Source organism: Patagioenas fasciata, chromosome 37 (genome assembly GCF_037038585.1).
Source record: "Patagioenas fasciata isolate bPatFas1 chromosome 37, bPatFas1.hap1, whole genome shotgun sequence".
NCBI classification, from domain to species: Eukaryota; Metazoa; Chordata; class Aves; order Columbiformes; family Columbidae; genus Patagioenas; species Patagioenas fasciata.
In genome coordinates, this window is record NC_092556.1 from 2,005,444 (window position 1) to 2,031,006 (window position 25,563).

The following is a 25,563-nucleotide window of genomic DNA, read 5'->3' on the forward strand; positions in this document are numbered from 1 at the left end:
CTTGATGTGCGTTGGCTGTGTCTGCCTGCTCCAGTGAAGAGAGAAACGGGAAATCATCTTGGTAGAGGCAACAAAGCAAAAGCGAGGCAGGATTGACATCTGCTCAACAGAGACGGATTCCCTGCGCTGACACAGTTCACAGTTACACGAGAAGCAATCTGAGCGGTCCGTCGACCGGAGACGTGTTTCCCAAGAGGTCGTTTAGCGAGTGAACAGCAGTGTGCGCGACTTTCAGGAGTGTGCCTGGAAAGTGCCAGAATCACCAGGAGCATCTGTGCAAAAGCTGCTGCCTCTGTGACCGCATTGAGGCACGTTCGCGTGTCTGCGAGTATATAGGCGGCTCTTTCGCGTTCACTCCGAGGGAAACGGTCCGCTATTGCTTCTGTGCGTACAGACGCGATTCCCTTGTCTCTTGCGAACACAGGGAACTCTGTGCATCCAAATCTACAGGCTAAGGACGCGTCTGCATATGTTTTGGTGAACAATCGAGTGTGCGTGTTCTGACAGCTGCCTCTATGCAGACGTCTCCACAGAGCCACTTCTGAATGCCCCGCAGCCCAGGACTGAATGGATACACTAACAAGTGCACCGGTGTGAGCAACCACATATGCAGAAGGACGTCTTTCATCTCACAGAAGCGCGAACGTCTTGGCGTTCAAGCACATGGCAGAAACAAGGTGTGAACAGATGAGCTGCTGCTATTTTCTCCGTTCGGCATGCTTCGTTGTAGCTCTCTTGCCGGTCGCCGGCTTAGCGGCTTGCTTTGCGCGACTAGCTCTGGGGAGAGAAGGAGATAGCGCCGGAAACCTCGCCTTTTGCCTTCTTCGGCGCTGGAACCTGGTTGCTGCGCCTTCTCTTTGTCCATGTGCACACACACGATTCCTCAGCGAAAACCATGCAGAAACCTTTCCACGAGCACCCAGGGATGTGCACCCAGCACCACGTGCACGCACACGCAGCTAGAGAAAAGCACCTACCTTTTCACACACTGATGCCTAAGCAAACGCGTGGCCACACACACGCACACATCCGCAAGCGCGCCTACTCCCATCTATTGAGGGAAAGACGGACGAGCAACGTCCTGACAGGCTTGAGGGGAAAAACGTCCGTTGACGGTTGGCGTACTGCACGCCCGCCTACGGGGCTGCAGGGGAATCCACATTTGGAAGGTACCTGAAGATGTGTGCCTGTTCTTGGAGCTCCGCTAGTAGGGTAGCAAAGACACTCGTAGGCAGTACTGAATGCTGCTCCGTGCTACTTCTCCTCCGCTGGCAAATGCTTCACAGTCGCCCTAGGAAAGACGTTTAACAATCGATCTCCAAGAGGAACGAAACACATGATGCCGTAAGGCGAAAGAATAGCAGGGCATCTCTTCACAGGCTTGTCCCTGATCTATAGCTGAGGGCAAACACTTGTGTGCTTGTGGGAGAGCCTGTGTCTTTCCTGGAAGCGTTTGGGAGTTTTGCTCAGACGCGTGTTTCCTCAAGTTCAAGAATCAAGATCTAGGATACCTGCAGACAGGTGCCTGTTTGTGTGGAGACAGTCTGTTTGAAACTGTGTTCCTCAGCGCCCGCTCTTTCTCCCCGTCGCTCCACACGCCTGGGAGTCCCTTTCTTTCTCTCCACAAGCACGTGTGTTGACTTCGTCGCACATGTGCATCTGCACAAGCGTTGAGCTCAGCAGAGCGTGTCTCTTGACACTTGATGTGCGTTGGCTGTGTCTGCCTGCTCCAGTGAAGAGAGAAACGGGAAATCATCTTGGTAGAGGCAACAAAGCAAAAGCGAGGCAGGATTGACATCTGCTCAACAGAGACGGATTCCCTGCGCTGACACAGTTCACAGTTACACGAGAAGCAATCTGAGCGGTCCGTCGACCGGAGACGTGTTTCCCAAGAGGTCGTTTAGCGAGTGAACAGCAGTGTGCGCGACTTTCAGGAGTGTGCCTGGAAAGTGCCAGAATCACCAGGAGCATCTGTGCAAAAGCTGCTGCCTCTGTGACCGCATTGAGGCACGTTCGCGTGTCTGCGAGTATATAGGCGGCTCTTTCGCGTTCACTCCGAGGGAAACGGTCCGCTATTGCTTCTGTGCGTACAGACGCGATTCCCTTGTCTCTTGCGAACACAGGGAACTCTGTGCATCCAAATCTACAGGCTAAGGACGCGTCTGCATATGTTTTGGTGAACAATCGAGTGTGCGTGTTCTGACAGCTGCCTCTATGCAGACGTCTCCACAGAGCCACTTCTGAATGCCCCGCAGCCCAGGACTGAATGGATACACTAACAAGTGCACCGGTGTGAGCAAGCACATATGCAGAAGGACGTCTTTCATCTCACAGAAGCGCGAACGTCTTGGCGTTCAAGCACATGGCAGAAACAAGGTGTGAACAGATGAGCTGCTGCTATTTTCTCCGTTCGGCATGCTTCGTTGTAGCTCTCTTGCCGGTCGCCGGCTTAGCGGCTTGCTTTGCGCGACTAGCTCTGGGGAGAGAAGGAGATAGCGCCGGAAACCTCGCCTTTTGCCTTCTTCGGCGCTGGAACCTGGTTGCTGCGCCTTCTCTTTGTCCATGTGCACACACACGATTCCTCAGCGAAAACCATGCAGAAACCTTTCCACGAGCACCCAGGGATGTGCACCCAGCACCACGTGCACGCACACGCAGCTAGAGAAAAGCACCTACCTTTTCACACACTGATGCCTAAGCAAACGCGTGGCCACACACACGCACACATCCGCAAGCGCGCCTACTCCCATCTATTGAGGGAAAGACGGACGAGCAACGTCCTGACAGGCTTGAGGGGAAAAACGTCCGTTGACGGTTGGCGTACTGCACGCCCGCCTACGGGGCTGCAGGGGAATCCACATTTGGAAGGTACCTGAAGATGTGTGCCTGTTCTTGGAGCTCCGCTAGTAGGGTAGCAAAGACACTCGTAGGCAGTACTGAATGCTGCTCCGTGCTACTTCTCCTCCGCTGGCAAATGCTTCACAGTCGCCCGAGGAAAGACGTTTAACAATCGATCTCCAAGAGGAACGAAACACATGATGCCGTAAGGCGAAAGAATAGCAGGGCATCTCTTCACAGGCTTGTCCCTGATCTATAGCTGAGGGCAAACACTTGTGTGCTTGTGGGAGAGCCTGTGTCTTTCCTGGAAGCGTTTGGGAGTTTTGCTCAGACGCGTGTTTCCTCAAGTTCAAGAATCAAGATCTAGGATACCTGCAGACAGGTGCCTGTTTGTGTGGAGACAGTCTGTTTGAAACTGTGTTCCTCAGCGCCCGCTCTTTCTCCCCGTCGCTCCACACGCCTGGGAGTCCCTTTCTTTCTCTCCACAAGCACGTGTGTTGACTTCGTCGCACATGTGCATCTGCACAAGCGTTGAGCTCAGCAGAGCGTGTCTCTTGACACTTGATGTGCGTTGGCTGTGTCTGCCTGCTCCAGTGAAGAGAGAAACGGGAAATCATCTTGGTAGAGGCAACAAAGCAAAAGCGAGGCAGGATTGACATCTGCTCAACAGAGACGGATTCCCTGCGCTGACACAGTTCACAGTTACACGAGAAGCAATCTGAGCGGTCCGTCGACCGGAGACGTGTTTCCCAAGAGGTCGTTTAGCGAGTGAACAGCAGTGTGCGCGACTTTCAGGAGTGTGCCTGGAAAGTGCCAGAATCACCAGGAGCATCTGTGCAAAAGCTGCTGCCTCTGTGACCGCATTGAGGCACGTTCGCGTGTCTGCGAGTATATAGACGGCTCTTTCGCGTTCACTCCGAGGGAAACGGTCCGCTATTGCTTCTGTGCGTACAGACGCGATTCCCTTGTCTCTTGCGAACACAGGGAACTCTGTGCATCCAAATCTACAGGCTAAGGACGCGTCTGCATATGTTTTGGTGAACAATCGAGTGTGCGTGTTCTGACAGCTGCCTCTATGCAGACGTCTCCACAGAGCCACTTCTGAATGCCCCGCAGCCCAGGACTGAATGGATACACTAACAAGTGCACCGGTGTGAGCAAGCACATATGCAGAAGGACGTCTTTCATCTCACAGAAGCGCGAACGTCTTGGCGTTCAAGCACATGGCAGAAACAAGGTGTGAACAGATGAGCTGCTGCTATTTTCTCCGTTCGGCATGCTTCGTTGTAGCTCTCTTGCCGGTCGCCGGCTTAGCGGCTTGCTTTGCGCGACTAGCTCTGGGGAGAGAAGGAGATAGCGCCGGAAACCTTGCCTTTTGCCTTCTTCGGCGCTGGAACCTGGTTGCTGCGCCTTCTCTTTGTCCATGTGCACACACACGATTCCTCAGCGAAAACCATGCAGAAACCTTTCCACGAGCACCCAGGGATGTGCACCCAGCACCACGTGCACGCACACGCAGCTAGAGAAAAGCACCTACCTTTTCACACACTGATGCCTAAGCAAACGCGTGGCCACACACACGCACACATCCGCAAGCGCGCCTACTCCCATCTATTGAGGGAAAGACGGACGAGCAACGTCCTGACAGGCTTGAGGGGAAAAACGTCCGTTGATGGTTGGCGTACTGCACGCCCGCCTACGGGGCTGCAGGGGAATCCACATTTGGAAGGTACCTGAAGAAGTGTGCCTGTTCTTGGAGCTCCGCTAGTAGGGTAGCAAAGACACTCGTAGGCAGTACTGAATGCTGCTCCGTGCTACTTCTCCTCCACTGGCAAATGCTTCACAGTCGCCCTAGGAAAGACGTTTAACAATCGATCTCCAAGAGGAACGAAACACATGATGCCGTAAGGCGAAAGAATAGCAGGGCATCTCTTCACAGGCTTGTCCCTGATCTATAGCTGAGGGCAAACACTTGTGTGCTTGTGGGAGAGCCTGTGTCTTTCCTGGAAGCGTTTGGGAGTTTTGCTCAGACGCGTGTTTCCTCAAGTTCAAGAATCAAGATCTAGGATACCTGCAGACAGGTGCCTGTTTGTGTGGAGACAGTCTGTTTGAAACTGTGTTCCTCAGCGCCCGCTCTTTCTCCCCGTCGCTCCACACGCCTGGGAGTCCCTTTCTTTCTCTCCACAAGCACGTGTGTTGACTTCGTCGCACATGTGCATCTGCACAAGCATTGAGCTCAGCAGAGCGTGTCTCTTGACACTTGATGTGCGTTGGCTGTGTCTGCCTGCTCCAGTGAAGAGAGAAACGGGAAATCATCTTGGTAGAGGCAACAAAGCAAAAGCGAGGCAGGATTGACATCTGCTCAACAGAGACGGATTCCCTGCGCTGACACAGTTCACAGTTACACGAGAAGCAATCTGAGCGGTCCGTCGACCGGAGACGTGTTTCCCAAGAGGTCGTTTAGCGAGTGAACAGCAGTGTGCGCGACTTTCAGGAGTGTGCCTGGAAAGTGCCAGAATCACCAGGAGCATCTGTGCAAAAGCTGCTGCCTCTGTGACCGCATTGAGGCACGTTCGCGTGTCTGCGAGTATATAGACGGCTCTTTCGCGTTCACTCCGAGGGAAACGGTCCGCTATTGCTTCTGTGCGTACAGACGCGATTCCCTTGTCTCTTGCGAACACAGGGAACTCTGTGCATCCAAATCTACAGGCTAAGGACGCGTCTGCATATGTTTTGGTGAACAATCGAGTGTGCGTGTTCTGACAGCTGCCTCTATGCAGACGTCTCCACAGAGCCACTTCTGAATGCCCCGCAGCCCAGGACTGAATGGATACACTAACAAGTGCACCGGTGTGAGCAAGCACATATGCAGAAGGACGTCTTTCATCTCACAGAAGCGCGAACGTCTTGGCGTTCAAGCACATGGCAGAAACAAGGTGTGAACAGATGAGCTGCTGCTATTTTCTCCGTTCGGCATGCTTCGTTGTAGCTCTCTTGCCGGTCGCCGGCTTAGCGGCTTGCTTTGCGCGACTAGCCCTGGGGAGAGAAGGAGATAGCGCCGGAAACCTCGCCTTTTGCCTTCTTCGGCGCTGGAACCTGGTTGCTGCGCCTTCTCTTTGTCCATGTGCACACACACGATTCCTCAGCGAAAACCATGCAGAAACCTTTCCACGAGCACCCAGGGATGTGCACCCAGCACCACGTGCACGCACACGCAGCTAGAGAAAAGCACCTACCTTTTCACACACTGTTGCCTAAGCAAACGCGTGGCCACACACACGCACACATCCGCAAGCGCGCCTACTCCCATCTATTGAGGGAAAGACGGACGAGCAACGTCCTGACAGGCTTGAGGGGAAAAACGTCCGTTGACGGTTGGCGTACTGCACGCCCGCCTACGGGGCTGCAGGGGAATCCACATTTGGAAGGTACCTGAAGAAGTGTGCCTGTTCTTGGAGCTCCGCTAGTAGGGTAGCAAAGACACTCGTAGGCAGTACTGAATGCTGCTCCGTGCTACTTCTCCTCCGCTGGCAAATGCTTCACAGTCGCCCTAGGAAAGACGTTTAACAATCGATCTCCAAGAGGAACGAAACACATGATGCCATAAGGCGAAAGAATAGCAGGGCATCTCTTCACAGGCTTGTCCCTGATCTATAGCTGAGGGCAAACACTTGTGTGCTTGTGGGAGAGCCTGTGTCTTTCCTGGAAGCGTTTGGGAGTTTTGCTCAGACGCGTGTTTCCTCAAGTTCAAGAATCAAGATCTAGGATACCTGCAGACAGGTGCCTGTTTGTGTGGAGACAGTCTGTTTGAAACTGTGTTCCTCAGCGCCCGCTCTTCCTCCCCGTCGCTCCACACGCCTGGGAGTCCCTTTCTTTCTCTCCACAAGCACGTGTGTTGACTTCGTCGCACATGTGCATCTGCACAAGCGTTGAGCTCAGCAGAGCGTGTCTCTTGACACTTGATGTGCGTTGGCTGTGTCTGCCTGCTCCAGTGAAGAGAGAAACGGGAAATCATCTTGGTAGAGGCAACAAAGCAAAAGCGAGGCAGGATTGACATCTGCTCAACAGAGACGGATTCCCTGCGCTGACACAGTTCACAGTTACACGAGAAGCAATCTGAGCGGTCCGTCGACCGGAGACGTGTTTCCCAAGAGGTCGTTTAGCGAGTGAACAGCAGTGTGCGCGACTTTCAGGAGTGTGCCTGGAAAGTGCCAGAATCACCAGGAGCATCTGTGCAAAAGCTGCTGCCTCTGTGACCGCATTGAGGCACGTTCGCGTGTCTGCGAGTATATAGACGGCTCTTTCGCGTTCACTCCGAGGGAAACGGTCCGCTATTGCTTCTGTGCGTACAGACGCGATTCCCTTGTCTCTTGCAAACACAGGGAACTCTGTGCATCCAAATCTACAGGCTAAGGATGCGTCTGCATATGTTTTGGTGAACAATCGAGTGTGCGTGTTCTGACAGCTGCCTCTATGCAGACGTCTCCACAGAGCCACTTCTGAATGCCCCGCAGCCCAGGACTGAATGGATACACTAACAAGTGCACCGGTGTGAGCAAGCACATATGCAGAAGGACGTCTTTCATCTCACAGAAGCGCGAACGTCTTGGCGTTCAAGCACATGGCAGAAACAAGGTGTGAACAGATGAGCTGCTGCTATTTTCTCCGTTCGGCATGCTTCGTTGTAGCTCTCTTGCCGGTCGCCGGCTTAGCGGCTTGCTTTGCGCGACTAGCTCTGGGGAGAGAAGGAGATAGCGCCGGAAACCTCGCCTTTTGCCTTCTTCGGCGCTGGAACCTGGTTGCTGCGCCTTCTCTTTGTCCATGTGCACACACACGATTCCTCAGCGAAAACCATGCAGAAACCTTTCCACGAGCACCCAGGGATGTGCACCCAGCACCACGTGCACGCACACGCAGCTAGAGAAAAGCACCTACCTTTTCACACACTGATGCCTAAGCAAACGCGTGGCCACACACACGCACACATCCGCAAGCGCGCCTACTCCCATCTATTGAGGGAAAGACGGACGAGCAACGTCCTGACAGGCTTGAGGGGAAAAACGTCCGTTGACGGTTGGCGTACTGCACGCCCGCCTACGGGGCTGCAGGGGAATCCACATTTGGAAGGTACCTGAAGATGTGTGCCTGTTCTTGGAGCTCCGCTAGTAGGGTAGCAAAGACACTCGTAGGCAGTACTGAATGCTGCTCCGTGCTACTTCTCCTCCGCTGGCAAATGCTTCACAGTCGCCCGAGGAAAGACGTTTAACAATCGATCTCCAAGAGGAACGAAACACATGATGCCGTAAGGCGAAAGAATAGCAGGGCATCTCTTCACAGGCTTGTCCCTGATCTATAGCTGAGGGCAAACACTTGTGTGCTTGTGGGAGAGCCTGTGTCTTTCCTGGAAGCGTTTGGGAGTTTTGCTCAGACGCGTGTTTCCTCAAGTTCAAGAATCAAGATCTAGGATACCTGCAGACAGGTGCCTGTTTGTGTGGAGACAGTCTGTTTGAAACTGTGTTCCTCAGCACCCGCTCTTTCTCCCCGTCGCTCCACACGCCTGGGAGTCCCTTTCTTTCTCTCCACAAGCACGTGTGTTGACTTCGTCGCACATGTGCATCTGCACAAGCGTTGAGCTCAGCAGAGCGTGTCTCTTGACACTTGATGTGCGTTGGCTGTGTCTGCCTGCTCCAGTGAAGAGAGAAACGGGAAATCATCTTGGTAGAGGCAACAAAGCAAAAGCGAGGCAGGATTGACATCTGCTCAACAGAGACGGATTCCCTGCGCTGACACAGTTCACAGTTACACGAGAAGCAATCTGAGCGGTCCGTCGACCGGAGACGTGTTTCCCAAGAGGTCGTTTAGCGAGTGAACAGCAGTGTGCGCGACTTTCAGGAGTGTGCCTGGAAAGTGCCAGAATCACCAGGAGCATCTGTGCAAAAGCTGCTGCCTCTGTGACCGCATTGAGGCACGTTCGCGTGTCTGCGAGTATATAGACGGCTCTTTCGCGTTCACTCCGAGGGAAACGGTCCGCTATTGCTTCTGTGCGTACAGACGCGATTCCCTTGTCTCTTGCGAACACAGGGAACTCTGTGCATCCAAATCTACAGGCTAAGGACGCGTCTGCATATGTTTTGGTGAACAATCGAGTGTGCGTGTTCTGACAGCTGCCTCTATGCAGACGTCTCCACAGAGCCACTTCTGAATGCCCCGCAGCCCAGGACTGAATGGATACACTAACAAGTGCACCGGTGTGAGCAAGCACATATGCAGAAGGACGTCTTTCATCTCACAGAAGCGCGAACGTCTTGGCGTTCAAGCACATGGCAGAAACAAGGTGTGAACAGATGAGCTGCTGCTATTTTCTCCGTTCGGCATGCTTCGTTGTAGCTCTCTTGCCGGTCGCCGGCTTAGCGGCTTGCTTTGCGCGACTAGCTCTGGGGAGAGAAGGAGATAGCGCCGGAAACCTTGCCTTTTGCCTTCTTCGGCGCTGGAACCTGGTTGCTGCGCCTTCTCTTTGTCCATGTGCACACACACGATTCCTCAGCGAAAACCATGCAGAAACCTTTCCACGAGCACCCAGGGATGTGCACCCAGCACCACGTGCACGCACACGCAGCTAGAGAAAAGCACCTACCTTTTCACACACTGATGCCTAAGCAAACGCGTGGCCACACACACGCACACATCCGCAAGCGCGCCTACTCCCATCTATTGAGGGAAAGACGGACGAGCAACGTCCTGACAGGCTTGAGGGGAAAAACGTCCGTTGATGGTTGGCGTACTGCACGCCCGCCTACGGGGCTGCAGGGGAATCCACATTTGGAAGGTACCTGAAGATGTGTGCCTGTTCTTGGAGCTCCGCTAGTAGGGTAGCAAAGACACTCGTAGGCAGTACTGAATGCTGCTCCGTGCTACTTCTCCTCCGCTGGCAAATGCTTCACAGTCGCCCTAGGAAAGACGTTTAACAATCGATCTCCAAGAGGAACGAAACACATGATGCCGTAAGGCGAAAGAATAGCAGGGCATCTCTTCACAGGCTTGTCCCTGATCTATAGCTGAGGGCAAACACTTGTGTGCTTGTGGGAGAGCCTGTGTCTTTCCTGGAAGCGTTTGGGAGTTTTGCTCAGACGCGTGTTTCCTCAAGTTCAAGAATCAAGATCTAGGATACCTGCAGACAGGTGCCTGTTTGTGTGGAGACAGTCTGTTTGAAACTGTGTTCCTCAGCGCCCGCTCTTTCTCCCCGTCGCTCCACACGCCTGGGAGTCCCTTTCTTTCTCTCCACAAGCACGTGTGTTGACTTCGTCGCACATGTGCATCTGCACAAGCGTTGAGCTCAGCAGAGCGTGTCTCTTGACACTTGATGTGCGTTGGCTGTGTCTGCCTGCTCCAGTGAAGAGAGAAACGGGAAATCATCTTGGTAGAGGCAACAAAGCAAAAGCGAGGCAGGATTGACATCTGCTCAACAGAGACGGATTCCCTGCGCTGACACAGTTCACAGTTACACGAGAAGCAATCTGAGCGGTCCGTCGACCGGAGACGTGTTTCCCAAGAGGTCGTTTAGCGAGTGAACAGCAGTGTGCGCGACTTTCAGGAGTGTGCCTGGAAAGTGCCAGAATCACCAGGAGCATCTGTGCAAAAGCTGCTGCCTCTGTGACCGCATTGAGGCACGTTCGCGTGTCTGCGAGTATATAGACGGCTCTTTCGCGTTCACTCCGAGGGAAACGGTCCGCTATTGCTTCTGTGCGTACAGACGCGATTCCCTTGTCTCTTGCGAACACAGGGAACTCTGTGCATCCAAATCTACAGGCTAAGGACGCGTCTGCATATGTTTTGGTGAACAATCGAGTGTGCGTGTTCTGACAGCTGCCTCTATGCAGACGTCTCCACAGAGCCACTTCTGAATGCCCCGCAGCCCAGGACTGAATGGATACACTAACAAGTGCACCGGTGTGAGCAAGCACATATGCAGAAGGACGTCTTTCATCTCACAGAAGCGCGAACGTCTTGGCGTTCAAGCACATGGCAGAAACAAGGTGTGAACAGATGAGCTGCTGCTATTTTCTCCGTTCGGCATGCTTCGTTGTAGCTCTCTTGCCGGTCGCCGGCTTAGCGGCTTGCTTTGCGCGACTAGCCCTGGGGAGAGAAGGAGATAGCGCCGGAAACCTCGCCTTTTGCCTTCTTCGGCGCTGGAACCTGGTTGCTGCGCCTTCTCTTTGTCCATGTGCACACACACGATTCCTCAGCGAAAACCATGCAGAAACCTTTCCACGAGCACCCAGGGATGTGCACCCAGCACCACGTGCACGCACACGCAGCTAGAGAAAAGCACCTACCTTTTCACACACTGTTGCCTAAGCAAACGCGTGGCCACACACACGCACACATCCGCAAGCGCGCCTACTCCCATCTATTGAGGGAAAGACGGACGAGCAACGTCCTGACAGGCTTGAGGGGAAAAACGTCCGTTGACGGTTGGCGTACTGCACGCCCGCCTACGGGGCTGCAGGGGAATCCACATTTGGAAGGTACCTGAAGAAGTGTGCCTGTTCTTGGAGCTCCGCTAGTAGGGTAGCAAAGACACTCGTAGGCAGTACTGAATGCTGCTCCGTGCTACTTCTCCTCCGCTGGCAAATGCTTCACAGTCGCCCTAGGAAAGACGTTTAACAATCGATCTCCAAGAGGAACGAAACACATGATGCCATAAGGCGAAAGAATAGCAGGGCATCTCTTCACAGGCTTGTCCCTGATCTATAGCTGAGGGCAAACACTTGTGTGCTTGTGGGAGAGCCTGTGTCTTTCCTGGAAGCGTTTGGGAGTTTTGCTCAGACGCGTGTTTCCTCAAGTTCAAGAATCAAGATCTAGGATACCTGCAGACAGGTGCCTGTTTGTGTGGAGACAGTCTGTTTGAAACTGTGTTCCTCAGCGCCCGCTCTTCCTCCCCGTCGCTCCACACGCCTGGGAGTCCCTTTCTTTCTCTCCACAAGCACGTGTGTTGACTTCGTCGCACATGTGCATCTGCACAAGCGTTGAGCTCAGCAGAGCGTGTCTCTTGACACTTGATGTGCGTTGGCTGTGTCTGCCTGCTCCAGTGAAGAGAGAAACGGGAAATCATCTTGGTAGAGGCAACAAAGCAAAAGCGAGGCAGGATTGACATCTGCTCAACAGAGACGGATTCCCTGCGCTGACACAGTTCACAGTTACACGAGAAGCAATCTGAGCGGTCCGTCGACCGGAGACGTGTTTCCCAAGAGGTCGTTTAGCGAGTGAACAGCAGTGTGCGCGACTTTCAGGAGTGTGCCTGGAAAGTGCCAGAATCACCAGGAGCATCTGTGCAAAAGCTGCTGCCTCTGTGACCGCATTGAGGCACGTTCGCGTGTCTGCGAGTATATAGACGGCTCTTTCGCGTTCACTCCGAGGGAAACGGTCCGCTATTGCTTCTGTGCGTACAGACGCGATTCCCTTGTCTCTTGCGAACACAGGGAACTCTGTGCATCCAAATCTACAGGCTAAGGACGCGTCTGCATATGTTTTGGTGAACAATCGAGTGTGCGTGTTCTGACAGCTGCCTCTATGCAGACGTCTCCACAGAGCCACTTCTGAATGCCCCGCAGCCCAGGACTGAATGGATACACTAACAAGTGCACCGGTGTGAGCAACCACATATGCAGAAGGACGTCTTTCATCTCACAGAAGCGCGAACGTCTTGGCGTTCAAGCACATGGCAGAAACAAGGTGTGAACAGATGAGCTGCTGCTATTTTCTCCGTTCGGCATGCTTCGTTGTAGCTCTCTTGCCGGTCGCCGGCTTAGCGGCTTGCTTTGCGCGACTAGCCCTGGGGAGAGAAGGAGATAGCGCCGGAAACCTCGCCTTTTGCCTTCTTCGGCGCTGGAACCTGGTTGCTGCGCCTTCTCTTTGTCCATGTGCACACACACGATTCCTCAGCGAAAACCATGCAGAAACCTTTCCACGAGCACCCAGGGATGTGCACCCAGCACCACGTGCACGCACACGCAGCTAGAGAAAAGCACCTACCTTTTCACACACTGTTGCCTAAGCAAACGCGTGGCCACACACACGCACACATCCGCAAGCGCGCCTACTCCCATCTATTGAGGGAAAGACGGACGAGCAACGTCCTGACAGGCTTGAGGGGAAAAACGTCCGTTGACAGTTGGCGTACTGCACGCCCGCCTACGGGGCTGCAGGGGAATCCACATTTGGAAGGTACCTGAAGAAGTGTGCCTGTTCTTGGAGCTCCGCTAGTAGGGTAGCAAAGACACTCGTAGGCAGTACTGAATGCTGCTCCGTGCTACTTCTCCTCCGCTGGCAAATGCTTCACAGTCGCCCTAGGAAAGACGTTTAACAATCGATCTCCAAGAGGAACGAAACACATGATGCCATAAGGCGAAAGAATAGCAGGGCATCTCTTCACAGGCTTGTCCCTGATCTATAGCTGAGGGCAAACACTTGTGTGCTTGTGGGAGAGCCTGTGTCTTTCCTGGAAGCGTTTGGGAGTTTTGCTCAGACGCGTGTTTCCTCAAGTTCAAGAATCAAGATCTAGGATACCTGCAGACAGGTGCCTGTTTGTGTGGAGACAGTCTGTTTGAAACTGTGTTCCTCAGCGCCCGCTCTTCCTCCCCGTCGCTCCACACGCCTGGGAGTCCCTTTCTTTCTCTCCACAAGCACGTGTGTTGACTTCGTCGCACATGTGCATCTGCACAAGCGTTGAGCTCAGCAGAGCGTGTCTCTTGACACTTGATGTGCGTTGGCTGTGTCTGCCTGCTCCAGTGAAGAGAGAAACGGGAAATCATCTTGGTAGAGGCAACAAAGCAAAAGCGAGGCAGGATTGACATCTGCTCAACAGAGACGGATTCCCTGCGCTGACACAGTTCACAGTTACACGAGAAGCAATCTGAGCGGTCCGTCGACCGGAGACGTGTTTCCCAAGAGGTCGTTTAGCGAGTGAACAGCAGTGTGCGCGACTTTCAGGAGTGTGCCTGGAAAGTGCCAGAATCACCAGGAGCATCTGTGCAAAAGCTGCTGCCTCTGTGACCGCATTGAGGCACGTTCGCGTGTCTGCGAGTATATAGACGGCTCTTTCGCGTTCACTCCGAGGGAAACGGTCCGCTATTGCTTCTGTGCGTACAGACGCGATTCCCTTGTCTCTTGCGAACACAGGGAACTCTGTGCATCCAAATCTACAGGCTAAGGACGCGTCTGCATATGTTTTGGTGAACAATCGAGTGTGCGTGTTCTGACAGCTGCCTCTATGCAGACGTCTCCACAGAGCCACTTCTGAATGCCCCGCAGCCCAGGACTGAATGGATACACTAACAAGTGCACCGGTGTGAGCAAGCACATATGCAGAAGGACGTCTTTCATCTCACAGAAGCGCGAACGTCTTGGCGTTCAAGCACATGGCAGAAACAAGGTGTGAACAGATGAGCTGCTGCTATTTTCTCCGTTCGGCATGCTTCGTTGTAGCTCTCTTGCCGGTCGCCGGCTTAGCGGCTTGCTTTGCGCGACTAGCTCTGGGGAGAGAAGGAGATAGCGCCGGAAACCTCGCCTTTTGCCTTCTTCGGCGCTGGAACCTGGTTGCTGCGCCTTCTCTTTGTCCATGTGCACACACACGATTCCTCAGCGAAAACCATGCAGAAACCTTTCCACGAGCACCCAGGGATGTGCACCCAGCACCACGTGCACGCACACGCAGCTAGAGAAAAGCACCTACCTTTTCACACACTGATGCCTAAGCAAACGCGTGGCCACACACACGCACACATCCGCAAGCGCGCCTACTCCCATCTATTGAGGGAAAGACGGACGAGCAACGTCCTGACAGGCTTGAGGGGAAAAACGTCCATTGATGGTTGGCGTACTGCACGCCCGCCTACGGGGCTGCAGGGGAATCCACATTTGGAAGGTACCTGAAGATGTGTGCCTGTTCTTGGAGCTCCGCTAGTAGGGTAGCAAAGACACTCGTAGGCAGTACTGAATGCTGCTCCGTGCTACTTCTCCTCCGCTGGCAAATGCTTCACAGTCGCCCTAGGAAAGACGTTTAACAATCGATCTCCAAGAGGAACGAAACACATGATGCCGTAAGGCGAAAGAATAGCAGGGCATCTCTTCACAGGCTTGTCCCTGATCTATAGCTGAGGGCAAACACTTGTGTGCTTGTGGGAGAGCCTGTGTCTTTCCTGGAAGCGTTTGGGAGTTTTGCTCAGACGCGTGTTTCCTCAAGTTCAAGAATCAAGATCTAGGATACCTGCAGACAGGTGCCTGTTTGTGTGGAGACAGTCTGTTTGAAACTGTGTTCCTCAGCGCCCGCTCTTTCTCCCCGTCGCTCCACACGCCTGGGAGTCCCTTTCTTTCTCTCCACAAGCACGTGTGTTGACTTCGTCGCACATGTGCATCTGCACAAGCGTTGAGCTCAGCAGAGCGTGTGTCTTGACACTTGATGTGCGTTGGCTGTGTCTGCCTGCTCCAGTGAAGAGAGAAACGGGAAATCATCTTGGTAGAGGCAACAAAGCAAAAGCGAGGCAGGATTGACATCTGCTCAACAGAGACGGATTCCCTGCGCTGACACAGTTCACAGTTACACGAGAAGCAATCTGAGCGGTCCGTCGACCGGAGACGTGTTTCCCAAGAGGTCGTTTAGCGAGTGAACAGCAGTGTGCGCGACTTTCAGGAGTGTGCCTGGAAAGTGCCAGAATCACCAGGAGCATCTGTGCAAAAGCTGCTGCCTCTGTGACCGCATTGAGGCACGTTCGCGTGTCTGCGAGTATATAGACGGCTCTTTCGCGTTCACTCCGAGGGAAACGGTCCGCTATTGCTTCTGTGCGTACAGACGCGATTCCCTTGTCTCTTGCGAACACAGGGAACTCTGTGCATCCAAATCTACAGGCTAAGGACGCGTCTGCATATGTTTTGGTGAACAATCGAGTGTGCGTGTTCTGACAGCTGCCTCTATGCAGACGTCTCCACAGAGCCACTTCTGAATGCCCCGCAGCCCAGGACTGAATGGATACACTAACAAGTGCACCGGTGTGAGCAAGCACATATGCAGAAGGACGTCTTTCATCTCACAGAAGCGCGAACGTCTTGGCGTTCAAGCACATGGCAGAAACAAGGTGTGAACAGATGAGCTGCTGCTATTTTCTCCGTTCGGCATGCTTCGTTGTAGCTCTCTTGCCGGTCACCGGCTTAGCGGCTTGCTTTGCGCGACTAGCTCTGGGGAGAGAAGGAGATAGCGCCGGAAACCTCGCCTTTTGCCTTCTTCGGCGCTGGAACCTGGTTGCTGCGCCTTCTCTTTGTCCATGTGCACACACACGATTCCTCAGCGAAAACCATGCAGAAACCTTTCCACGAGCACCCAGGGATGTGCACCCAGCACCACGTGCACGCACACGCAGCTAGAGAAAAGCACCTACCTTTTCACACACTGATGCCTAAGCAAACGCGTGGCCACACACACGCACACATCCGCAAGCGCGCCTACTCCCATCTATTGAGGGAAAGACGGACGAGCAACGTCCTGACAGGCTTGAGGGGAAAAACGTCCATTGATGGTTGGCGTACTGCACGCCCGCCTACGGGGCTGCAGGGGAATCCACATTTGGAAGGTACCTGAAGATGTGTGCCTGTTCTTGGAGCTCCGCTAGTAGGGTAGCAAAGACACTCGTAGGCAGTACTGAATGCTGCTCCGTGCTACTTCTCCTCCGCTGGCAAATGCTTCACAGTCGCCCTAGGAAAGACGTTTAACAATCGATCTCCAAGAGGAACGAAACACATGATGCCGTAAGGCGAAAGAATAGCAGGGCATCTCTTCACAGGCTTGTCCCTGATCTATAGCTGAGGGCAAACACTTGTGTGCTTGTGGGAGAGCCTGTGTCTTTCCTGGAAGCGTTTGGGAGTTTTGCTCAGACGCGTGTTTCCTCAAGTTCAAGAATCAAGATCTAGGATACCTGCAGACAGGTGCCTGTTTGTGTGGAGACAGTCTGTTTGAAACTGTGTTCCTCAGCGCCCGCTCTTTCTCCCCGTCGCTCCACACGCCTGGGAGTCCCTTTCTTTCTCTCCACAAGCACGTGTGTTGACTTCGTCGCACATGTGCATCTGCACAAGCGTTGAGCTCAGCAGAGCGTGTCTCTTGACACTTGATGTGCGTTGGCTGTGTCTGCCTGCTCCAGTGAAGAGAGAAACGGGAAATCATCTTGGTAGAGGCAACAAAGCAAAAGCGAGGCAGGATTGACATCTGCTCAACAGAGACGGATTCCCTGCGCTGACACAGTTCACAGTTACACGAGAAGCAATCTGAGCGGTCCGTCGACCGGAGACGTGTTTCCCAAGAGGTCGTTTAGCGAGTGAACAGCAGTGTGCGCGACTTTCAGGAGTGTGCCTGGAAAGTGCCAGAATCACCAGGAGCATCTGTGCAAAAGCTGCTGCCTCTGTGACCGCATTGAGGCACGTTCGCGTGTCTGCGAGTATATAGACGGCTCTTTCGCGTTCACTCCGAGGGAAACGGTCCGCTATTGCTTCTGTGCGTACAGACGCGATTCCCTTGTCTCTTGCGAACACAGGGAACTCTGTGCATCCAAATCTACAGGCTAAGGACGCGTCTGCATATGTTTTGGTGAACAATCGAGTGTGCGTGTTCTGACAGCTGCCTCTATGCAGACGTCTCCACAGAGCCACTTCTGAATGCCCCGCAGCCCAGGACTGAATGGATACACTAACAAGTGCACCGGTGTGAGCAAGCACATATGCAGAAGGACGTCTTTCATCTCACAGAAGCGCGAACGTCTTGGCGTTCAAGCACATGGCAGAAACAAGGTGTGAACAGATGAGCTGCTGCTATTTTCTCCGTTCGGCATGCTTCGTTGTAGCTCTCTTGCCGGTCGCCGGCTTAGCGGCTTGCTTTGCGCGACTAGCCCTGGGGAGAGAAGGAGATAGCGCCGGAAACCTCGCCTTTTGCCTTCTTCGGCGCTGGAACCTGGTTGCTGCGCCTTCTCTTTGTCCATGTGCACACACACGATTCCTCAGCGAAAACCATGCAGAAACCTTTCCACGAGCACCCAGGGATGTGCACCCAGCACCACGTGCACGCACACGCAGCTAGAGAAAAGCACCTACCTTTTCACACACTGTTGCCTAAGCAAACGCGTGGCCACACACACGCACACATCCGCAAGCGCGCCTACTCCCATCTATTGAGGGAAAGACGGACGAGCAACGTCCTGACAGGCTTGAGGGGAAAAACGTCCGTTGACGGTTGGCGTACTGCACGCCCGCCTACGGGGCTGCAGGGGAATCCACATTTGGAAGGTACCTGAAGAAGTGTGCCTGTTCTTGGAGCTCCGCTAGTAGGGTAGCAAAGACACTCGTAGGCAGTACTGAATGCTGCTCCGTGCTACTTCTCCTCCGCTGGCAAATGCTTCACAGTCGCCCTAGGAAAGACGTTTAACAATCGATCTCCAAGAGGAACGAAACACATGATGCCATAAGGCGAAAGAATAGCAGGGCATCTCTTCACAGGCTTGTCCCTGATCTATAGCTGAGGGCAAACACTTGTGTGCTTGTGGGAGAGCCTGTGTCTTTCCTGGAAGCGTTTGGGAGTTTTGCTCAGACGCGTGTTTCCTCAAGTTCAAGAATCAAGATCTAGGATACCTGCAGACAGGTGCCTGTTTGTGTGGAGACAGTCTGTTTGAAACTGTGTTCCTCAGCGCCCGCTCTTCCTCCCCGTCGCTCCACACGCCTGGGAGTCCCTTTCTTTCTCTCCACAAGCACGTGTGTTGACTTCGTCGCACATGTGCATCTGCACAAGCGTTGAGCTCAGCAGAGCGTGTCTCTTGACACTTGATGTGCGTTGGCTGTGTCTGCCTGCTCCAGTGAAGAGAGAAACGGGAAATCATCTTGGTAGAGGCAACAAAGCAAAAGCGAGGCAGGATTGACATCTGCTCAACAGAGACGGATTCCCTGCGCTGACACAGTTCACAGTTACACGAGAAGCAATCTGAGCGGTCCGTCGACCGGAGACGTGTTTCCCAAGAGGTCGTTTAGCGAGTGAACAGCAGTGTGCGCGACTTTCAGGAGTGTGCCTGGAAAGTGCCAGAATCACCAGGAGCATCTGTGCAAAAGCTGCTGCCTCTGTGACCGCATTGAGGCACGTTCGCGTGTCTGCGAGTATATAGACGGCTCTTTCGCGTTCACTCCGAGGGAAACGGTCCGCTATTGCTTCTGTGCGTACAGACGCGATTCCCTTGTCTCTTGCGAACACAGGGAACTCTGTGCATCCAAATCTACAGGCTAAGGACGCGTCTGCATATGTTTTGGTGAACAATCGAGTGTGCGTGTTCTGACAGCTGCCTCTATGCAGACGTCTCCACAGAGCCACTTCTGAATGCCCCGCAGCCCAGGACTGAATGGATACACTAACAAGTGCACCGGTGTGAGCAAGCACATATGCAGAAGGACGTCTTTCATCTCACAGAAGCGCGAACGTCTTGGCGTTCAAGCACATGGCAGAAACAAGGTGTGAACAGATGAGCTCCTGCTATTTTCTCCGTTCGGCATGCTTCGTTGTAGCTCTCTTGCCGGTCGCCGGCTTAGCGGCTTGCTTTGCGCGACTAGCTCTGGGGAGAGAAGGAGATAGCGCCGGAAACCTCGCCTTTTGCCTTCTTCGGCGCTGGAACCTGGTTGCTGCGCCTTCTCTTTGTCCATGTGCACACACACGATTCCTCAGCGAAAACCATGCAGAAACCTTTCCACGAGCACCCAGGGATGTGCACCCAGCACCACGTGCACGCACACGCAGCTAGAGAAAAGCACCTACCTTTTCACACACTGATGCCTAAGCAAACGCGTGGCCACACACACGCACACATCTGCAAGCGCGCCTACTCCCATCTATTGAGGGAAAGACGGACGAGCAACGTCCTGACAGGCTTGAGGGGAAAAACGTCCGTTGACGGTTGGCGTACTGCACGCCCGCCTACGGGGCTGCAGGGGAATCCACATTTGGAAGGTACCTGAAGATGTGTGCCTGTTCTTGGAGCTCCGCTAGTAGGGTAGCAAAGACACTCGTAGGCAGTACTGAATGCTGCTCCGTGCTACTTCTCCTCCGCTGGCAAATGCTTCACAGTCGCCCTAGGAAAGACGTTTAACAATCGATCTCCAAGAGGAACGAAACACATGATGCCGTAAGGCGAAAGAATAGCAGGGCATCTCTTCACAGGCTTGTCCCTGATCTATAGCTGAGGGCAAACACTTGTGTGCTTGTGGGAGAGCCTGTGTCTTTCCTGGAAGCGTTTGGGAGTTTTGCTCAGACGCGTGTTTCCTCAAGTTCAAGAATCAAGATCTAGGATACCTGCAGACAGGTGCCTGTTTGTGTGGAGACAGTCTGTTTGAAACTGTGTTCCTCAGCGCCCGCTCTTTCTCCCCGTCGCTCCACACGCCTGGGAGTCCCTTTCTTTCTCTCCACAAGCACGTGTGTTGACTTCGTCGCACATGTGCATCTGCACAAGCGTTGAGCTCAGCAGAGCGTGTCTCTTGACACTTGATGTGCGTTGGCTGTGTCTGCCTGCTCCAGTGAAGAGAGAAACGGGAAATCATCTTGGTAGAGGCAACAAAGCAAAAGCGAGGCAGGATTGACATCTGCTCAACAGAGACGGATTCCCTGCGCTGACACAGTTCACAGTTACACGAGAAGCAATCTGAGCGGTCCGTCGACCGGAGACGTGTTTCCCAAGAGGTCGTTTAGCGAGTGAACAGCAGTGTGCGCGACTTTCAGGAGTGTGCCTGGAAAGTGCCAGAATCACCAGGAGCATCTGTGCAAAAGCTGCTGCCTCTGTGACCGCATTGAGGCACGTTCGCGTGTCTGCGAGTATATAGACGGCTCTTTCGCGTTCACTCCGAGGGAAACGGTCCGCTATTGCTTCTGTGCGTACAGACGCGATTCCCTTGTCTCTTGCGAACACAGGGAACTCTGTGCATCCAAATCTACAGGCTAAGGACGCGTCTGCATATGTTTTGGTGAACAATCGAGTGTGCGTGTTCTGACAGCTGCCTCTATGCAGACGTCTCCACAGAGCCACTTCTGAATGCCCCGCAGCCCAGGACTGAATGGATACACTAACAAGTGCACCGGTGTGAGCAAGCACATATGCAGAAGGACGTCTTTCATCTCACAGAAGCGCGAACGTCTTGGCGTTCAAGCACATGGCAGAAACAAGGTGTGAACAGATGAGCTGCTGCTATTTTCTCCGTTCGGCATGCTTCGTTGTAGCTCTCTTGCCGGTCGCCGGCTTAGCGGCTTGCTTTGCGCGACTAGCTCTGGGGAGAGAAGGAGATAGCGCCGGAAACCTCGCCTTTTGCCTTCTTCGGCGCTGGAACCTGGTTGCTGCGCCTTCTCTTTGTCCATGTGCACACACACGATTCCTCAGCGAAAACCATGCAGAAACCTTTCCACGAGCACCCAGGGATGTGCACCCAGCACCACGTGCACGCACACGCAGCTAGAGAAAAGCACCTACCTTTTCACACACTGATGCCTAAGCAAACGCGTGGCCACACACACGCACACATCCGCAAGCGCGCCTACTCCCATCTATTGAGGGAAAGACGGACGAGCAACGTCCTGACAGGCTTGAGGGGAAAAACGTCCGTTGACGGTTGGCGTACTGCACGCCCGCCTACGGGGCTGCAGGGGAATCCACATTTGGAAGGTACCTGAAGATGTGTGCCTGTTCTTGGAGCTCCGCTAGTAGGGTAGCAAAGACACTCGTAGGCAGTACTGAATGCTGCTCCGTGCTACTTCTCCTCCGCTGGCAAATGCTTCACAGTCGCCCTAGGAAAGACGTTTAACAATCGATCTCCAAGAGGAACGAAACACATGATGCCGTAAGGCGAAAGAATAGCAGGGCATCTCTTCACAGGCTTGTCCCTGATCTATAGCTGAGGGCAAACACTTGTGTGCTTGTGGGAGAGCCTGTGTCTTTCCTGGAAGCGTTTGGGAGTTTTGCTCAGACGCGTGTTTCCTCAAGTTCAAGAATCAAGATCTAGGATACCTGCAGACAGGTGCCTGTTTGTGTGGAGACAGTCTGTTTGAAACTGTGTTCCTCAGCGCCCGCTCTTTCTCCCCGTCGCTCCACACGCCTGGGAGTCCCTTTCTTTCTCTCCACAAGCACGTGTGTTGACTTCGTCGCACATGTGCATCTGCACAAGCGTTGAGCTCAGCAGAGCGTGTCTCTTGACACTTGATGTGCGTTGGCTGTGTCTGCCTGCTCCAGTGAAGAGAGAAACGGGAAATCATCTTGGTAGAGGCAACAAAGCAAAAGCGAGGCAGGATTGACATCTGCTCAACAGAGACGGATTCCCTGCGCTGACACAGTTCACAGTTACACGAGAAGCAATCTGAGCGGTCCGTCGACCGGAGACGTGTTTCCCAAGAGGTCGTTTAGCGAGTGAACAGCAGTGTGCGCGACTTTCAGGAGTGTGCCTGGAAAGTGCCAGAATCACCAGGAGCATCTGTGCAAAAGCTGCTGCCTCTGTGACCGCATTGAGGCACGTTCGCGTGTCTGCGAGTATATAGACGGCTCTTTCGCGTTCACTCCGAGGGAAACGGTCCGCTATTGCTTCTGTGCGTACAGACGCGATTCCCTTGTCTCTTGCGAACACAGGGAACTCTGTGCATCCAAATCTACAGGCTAAGGACGCGTCTGCATATGTTTTGGTGAACAATCGAGTGTGCGTGTTCTGACAGCTGCCTCTATGCAGACGTCTCCACAGAGCCACTTCTGAATGCCCCGCAGCCCAGGACTGAATGGATACACTAACAAGTGCACCGGTGTGAGCAAGCACATATGCAGAAGGACGTCTTTCATCTCACAGAAGCGCGAACGTCTTGGCGTTCAAGCACATGGCAGAAACAAGGTGTGAACAGATGAGCTCCTGCTATTTTCTCCGTTCGGCATGCTTCGTTGTAGCTCTCTTGCCGGTCGCCGGCTTAGCGGCTTGCTTTGCGCGACTAGCTCTGGGGAGAGAAGGAGATAGCGCCGGAAACCTCGCCTTTTGCCTTCTTCGGCGCTGGAACCTGGTTGCTGCGCCTTCTCTTTGTCCATGTGCACACACACGATTCCTCAGCGAAAACCATGCAGAAACCTTTCCACGAGCACCCAGGGATGTGCACCCAGCACCACGTGCACGCACACGCAGCTAGAGAAAAGCACCTACCTTTTCACACACTGATGCCTAAGCAAACGCGTGGCCACACACACGCACACATCCGCAAGCGCGCCTACTCCCATCTATTGAGGGAAAGACGGACGAGCAACGTCCTGACAGGCTTGAGGGGAAAAACGTCCGTTGACGGTTGGCGTACTGCACGCCCGCCTACGGGGCTGCAGGGGAATCCACATTTGGAAGGTACCTGAAGATGTGTGCCTGTTCTTGGAGCTCCGCTAGTAGGGTAGCAAAGACACTCGTAGGCAGTACTGAATGCTGCTCCGTGCTACTTCTCCTCCGCTGGCAAATGCTTCACAGTCGCCCTAGGAAAGACGTTTAACAATCGATCTCCAAGAGGAACGAAACACATGATGCCGTAAGGCGAAAGAATAGCAGGGCATCTCTTCACAGGCTTGTCCCTGATCTATAGCTGAGGGCAAACACTTGTGTGCTTGTGGGAGAGCCTGTGTCTTTCCTGGAAGCGTTTGGGAGTTTTGCTCAGACGCGTGTTTCCTCAAGTTCAAGAATCAAGATCTAGGATACCTGCAGACAGGTGCCTGTTTGTGTGGAGACAGTCTGTTTGAAACTGTGTTCCTCAGCGCCCGCTCTTTCTCCCCGTCGCTCCACACGCCTGGGAGTCCCTTTCTTTCTCTCCACAAGCACGTGTGTTGACTTCGTCGCACATGTGCATCTGCACAAGCGTTGAGCTCAGCAGAGCGTGTCTCTTGACACTTGATGTGCGTTGGCTGTGTCTGCCTGCTCCAGTGAAGAGAGAAACGGGAAATCATCTTGGTAGAGGCAACAAAGCAAAAGCGAGGCAGGATTGACATCTGCTCAACAGAGACGGATTCCCTGCGCTGACACAGTTCACAGTTACACGAGAAGCAATCTGAGCGGTCCGTCGACCGGAGACGTGTTTCCCAAGAGGTCGTTTAGCGAGTGAACAGCAGTGTGCGCGACTTTCAGGAGTGTGCCTGGAAAGTGCCAGAATCACCAGGAGCATCTGTGCAAAAGCTGCTGCCTCTGTGACCGCATTGAGGCACGTTCGCGTGTCTGCGAGTATATAGACGGCTCTTTCGCGTTCACTCCGAGGGAAACGGTCCGCTATTGCTTCTGTGCGTACAGACGCGATTCCCTTGTCTCTTGCGAACACAGGGAACTCTGTGCATCCAAATCTACAGGCTAAGGACGCGTCTGCATATGTTTTGGTGAACAATCGAGTGTGCGTGTTCTGACAGCTGCCTCTATGCAGACGTCTCCACAGAGCCACTTCTGAATGCCCCGCAGCCCAGGACTGAATGGATACACTAACAAGTGCACCGGTGTGAGCAACCACATATGCAGAAGGACGTCTTTCATCTCACAGAAGCGCGAACGTCTTGGCGTTCAAGCACATGGCAGAAACAAGGTGTGAACAGATGAGCTGCTGCTATTTTCTCCGTTCGGCATGCTTCGTTGTAGCTCTCTTGCCGGTCGCCGGCTTAGCGGCTTGCTTTGCGCGACTAGCTCTGGGGAGAGAAGGAGATAGCGCCGGAAACCTCGCCTTTTGCCTTCTTCGGCGCTGGAACCTGGTTGCTGCGCCTTCTCTTTGTCCATGTGCACACACACGATTCCTCAGCGAAAACCATGCAGAAACCTTTCCACGAGCACCCAGGGATGTGCACCCAGCACCACGTGCACGCACACGCAGCTAGAGAAAAGCACCTACCTTTTCACACACTGATGCCTAAGCAAACGCGTGGCCACACACACGCACACATCCGCAAGCGCGCCTACTCCCATCTATTGAGGGAAAGACGGACGAGCAACGTCCTGACAGGCTTGAGGGGAAAAACGTCCGTTGACGGTTGGCGTACTGCACGCCCGCCTACGGGGCTGCAGGGGAATCCACATTTGGAAGGTACCTGAAGATGTGTGCCTGTTCTTGGAGCTCCGCTAGTAGGGTAGCAAAGACACTCGTAGGCAGTACTGAATGCTGCTCCGTGCTACTTCTCCTCCACTGGCAAATGCTTCACAGTCGCCCTAGGAAAGACGTTTAACAATCGATCTCCAAGAGGAACGAAAGACATGATGCCGTAAGGCGAAAGAATAGCAGGGCATCTCTTCACAGGCTTGTCCCTGATCTATAGCTGAGGGCAAACACTTGTGTGCTTGTGGGAGAGCCTGTGTCTTTCCTGGAAGCGTTTGGGAGTTTTGCTCAGACGCGTGTTTCCTCAAGTTCAAGAATCAAGATCTAGGATACCTGCAGACAGGTGCCTGTTTGTGTGGAGACAGTCTGTTTGAAACTGTGTTCCTCAGCGCCCGCTCTTTCTCCCCGTCGCTCCACACGCCTGGGAGTCCCTTTCTTTCTCTGCACAAGCACGTGTGTTGACTTCGTCGCACATGTGCATCTGCACAAGCGTTGAGCTCAGCAGAGCGTGTCTCTTGACACTTGATGTGCGTTGGCTGTGTCTGCCTGCTCCAGTGAAGAGAGAAACGGGAAATCATCTTGGTAGAGGCAACAAAGCA